The sequence below is a fragment of the Notamacropus eugenii genome, chromosome 1 (genome assembly GCF_028372415.1).
Source record: "Notamacropus eugenii isolate mMacEug1 chromosome 1, mMacEug1.pri_v2, whole genome shotgun sequence".
NCBI classification, from domain to species: domain Eukaryota; kingdom Metazoa; phylum Chordata; class Mammalia; order Diprotodontia; family Macropodidae; genus Notamacropus; species Notamacropus eugenii.
In genome coordinates this window covers 247,378,346-247,382,327 of record NC_092872.1, presented here as the reverse complement: position 1 = coordinate 247,382,327, position 3,982 = coordinate 247,378,346, and the positions used below count along the sequence as shown (strand labels likewise).

At 36.2% G+C, this 3,982-nt stretch overlaps 1 pseudogene; it reads left to right on the top strand.

Moving 5' to 3' along the window:
• The first annotated feature begins 1,833 nt into the window (after positions 1–1,833).
• On the top strand, positions 1,834–2,657 carry LOC140524897 (CCR4-NOT transcription complex subunit 7 pseudogene; annotated as a pseudogene).
• Positions 2,658–3,982: the final 1,325 nt, after the last annotated feature.

The window sequence follows — 3,982 nt, the reverse complement described above, 5'->3', positions numbered from 1 at the left end:
AAAAGGCTATCCACATCCAGAAAAAGAACTCTGAAGTCTAAATGAAGTTCAAATATATTTCTTATTCTCTCTGTTTCTGTCTATGTGTCTCTGTCTCTGTCTCTGTCTGTCTCTGTCTTCTTCTTCTTCTTCTTCTTCTTCTTCTTCTTCTTCTTCTTCTTCCTGTTTCTCTTCTTCTTAATCTTTCTCATGGTTTCTTCAATTGAAACTAATTCTTCTTTATCACATGACTAATGTGAAATTTCTTTTAAGTATACAAAGCTTAAAAACTCTTTGTGTGTTGCTCTCCAAAATGATTGAATCAATACCAAATGAGTTTTCCACAACGAGTTTTCCACAAAACAATTTTTCCTCTTTCCCTCCAAAATTTGTCACTTCCACTCCCAATCATTTTACATAGTCTGATAGGTGTAAAATAAAATCTTAAGGTTGCTGTAATTTGTATTTCTTTAATCAGTGATGATTTAGAGCATTTTTTCATATCACTATAAATCATTTTGATTTCTTCAATGGAAAACTGCCTGTTTCTATTTTTTGAGGATTTATTAATTGAGAAATGACACATTCTTATATACTTAAAAATGTTCTTTATATATTGAGGAATGAAACTTCTATTAGAGAAACTAATTTCCCCCCAATTTTCTGCTTTCCTTCTGATCTTGGTTACGTATGATTTTATTGTACAAAACCTTTATAATTTAATGTAATTGAAATAATCAAGTTTACACTGCATTCTTCTCTCTGCTTTATTCAGAAATTGTTTGCTTATCCATAAGTCTGATAAGCAATATTTTCCATATTCTTCAAATTTTCTGGTATTATTGGCTTTATATCTATGTCTTGTATCAATTTTGATCTTTTGTTGATAAGCAGGATAAGATATTAGTCTATGACAAATTTCTGCCCTACTTCTTTCCAATTTTCCCAACAGTTTTTTACTAAAGAAGTAATTCTTATGCTAAAATAGTGCCTATACACTTGCCAAGTACAATGTTACCATATTTATTTGCTGTTGTAATGTATATGTCTTCTTTGTTCCATTGATACATGTTTCTATTTCCTAGAGAGTACCAGAGAGTTTAGATAATTATTCCCTCATATTAGTTCCAGATCTGATATTGCTAAATCTCATTCCTTTGGTATTCTTGAATTTTTATTCTTCCAAATAAATTTTGTTGTCAATTTTCCTAATTCAGTAAAATAGTTTTTGATAATTTAACAGGGATGATATCTAATATATGAACTGATTTAGGTAAAATTATCATAATGACCATTTATACCAATCAAATTGGAATTGGTCCTATGGTTTTGCTAATATAGAGAACATTCAGGGAGGAAACGATCTCCATCAAGGCAGATCAAAGCTTACTCTGAAATTTATTTTTAAAGGATTTCCAGAGTACTAAGAAGTAAAATGGCTTACTATGAGCTACAGAGCCTGTATGTATTAAACACTGAAATTAAGCCTGAGGTTTTTGTCTCCAAGGACAAATCAGACCTCTGTCGAGAGAGAACAGGTAGATAGATGATATATAAATAGTAACAAAAGCTAAATATTACCTAAAAGAATACTTAGTTCTTTCTCTTAATCTTGTAAATGAGTGGCACTGTATGTCTCCCATGGCTTCTTCTCCACGACCAGCAAGAAGTGTCTATGGGGATGCCTCTGAGACTTGACTCAAGTTGAGGATGAGGCAGAAGAGCACGACAAAAGTATTAGCACCAGTGAAGGTACAAAAATAAAAGATAAGAAAGCTTACTTTTTAAGATGACTCTTGAATCAAGTGTAATATTTTGGTGCTTGTTGGCATCTGAACTCACCACGTCCCCACTATGCCAATAGCGACTGTAGATCACAACCAAAGAATTTGTGAAGTTTAGACTTCCAAACTGAATGAAGAGATGAAGAAAATTCTTCCAGTTATAGACACTGAGTTTCCCAGGTGTGGTTGCAAGAACCATTGGAGAATTCAGAAGTAATGCTCACTATCAGTACCAAGTTTTGAGATGTAATTCAGACTTGCTAAAAATAGTCCAACTTGAATTAACATTAATGAATGAGCAAGGATAACACCTGCCAGGAACTTCAACATGGCAATTCAACTTCAAGTTTAATTTAACTGAGAACATGTATGCCCAGGACTCCATAGGGCTCTTACAACCTCTGGAATGCAGTTTAAAAAGCATGAGGAGGAAGGGATTGAGATGCTGTATTTTGCAGAACTTCCCATGACATCGGGTGTTGTGCTGTGTGAGAGGGTTAAGTGACTTTCATTTCACAGTGGTTATGACTTTGTCTATTTAATCAAAATCCTGACCAACTCTAACTTGCCTGAGGAAGATCTGGACTTCTTTGAGATCCTCTGGCTGTTCTTTATGCTCATCTATGATGTTTAGTACCTTATGAAGAGCTACAGAAACCTCAAGGGTGGTCTGCAGGAGGTGGTCGAGCATCTGGAGTTGGAACAGATAGGACCCCAGCATCAGGCCAGATCTGATTCATTACTGACTGGAATGGCCTTTATCAAAATGAGAGAAATGTTGTTTGAAGATCACATCGATGATGCCAAGTATTGTGGGCACTTGGTTTGGGGTCCTCCTATGTGCAGAATGGTATAGGGAATGCGTATGCAGAGGAGGCCAACAAACAGTCATGACATGAGAAAGATGAACAGGCCTTGATGTTTGGAGCTACACATGAGCTTGTATATACGTTTTATCTCCAGTTAAATCCCTTGGACAGTAGACAATAAGGCTTTTTCTTTTTTTATCCTGTCTTCTCCAACCTTTTTTTCTTTTGTCTTTCAATACTAATTATGACCATTCCTTCCACAGATCCTGATAAGTAAAAGAGTCTGCAGGTTAAATTTGGCTGTATAATTGATTCATCTTTTAGCAAGCATGTGTGACCAAGGAGAACACCCATATCATATTTTTTTGATAAACATATCCAGTTAGTCTTAGTTTGTAGCCACACCTCTTCCCCCATTCCCAGATTAATAAGCACTAACTGTAACTTACTGCCCTGTTTCATGTCTGTCCCTTCAAGTATGCAAGAATTTTACGTATTTGAGTTTGTGGACCATCAATTTTGTACTTTAGAGAGTGACTCAGATCCACCGTTTTAATAGAAGTTTGGGTTTTCCTTGCTGTTACCCTCAAAGTTGATCATTTGCCAGTTTTATACAATACTATTTTGTTTTGGACCCATGGAACAGAGTCTATTTACTGTGTTGCAAATTGTTGACTTGGCAAAGCTCTCCCAAAAGGGAAAGTTGGGCTCCTGAAGAGTTTAGCCTCTGCTTACTGTCCCTGGGACTTCAGAACCCAGTTCACCAGGGTTTGGGATTGGTCTCTGAATGGGCTTTAGGACTGAAGAAGTGCTTCGTTGAAACTTCCCTCCTGTGTGCCAGAACTGCCAGGACCCCTGTGGCAAGACTATGCCTTTGCCTTGGTCCGTTTCCTGATTTGTTTTGACCCCTGGCCGTGATAGAGTCATATTTACCAAGCCCTTGTTTTAGTGACTCCACGAGTCACTAAGTCCAAAGAGAGTAAGTCACCTTAGATATGTCTTATACCAAATTAAGTTAGAAAAGACAAAATTGTGCTTTTGTAGTTGCTTCAAAGACAAAAAGGATTAAGAGATTTATTGTAAAGCAATAAAACCACAGAACAAGTTAGAGTGAATAAAGTCACCTGAGGAGTGTAATGCTTGTTCATTTTGTGTGTCTATCTTTGCAATATATTTTCTATATATTGACAGAAAAACTGTGAAATACTTTCTTAGCCATGCTAACGGGAGCATGTGAGCAGGTCAGAGCATGTGAAGGAAGACTTTGGTAGTGGGTTAACTTAAACACTACTCAGAAATGATGATGGATAGCAAGTCATGGTATATGTGTTTTTGGACTTAATTCAAGTCTCATTAGCTGTTTGCCAGATTGGCTTGTTCCCTTGTACTTTAACATTCTTTTCTTGTTGA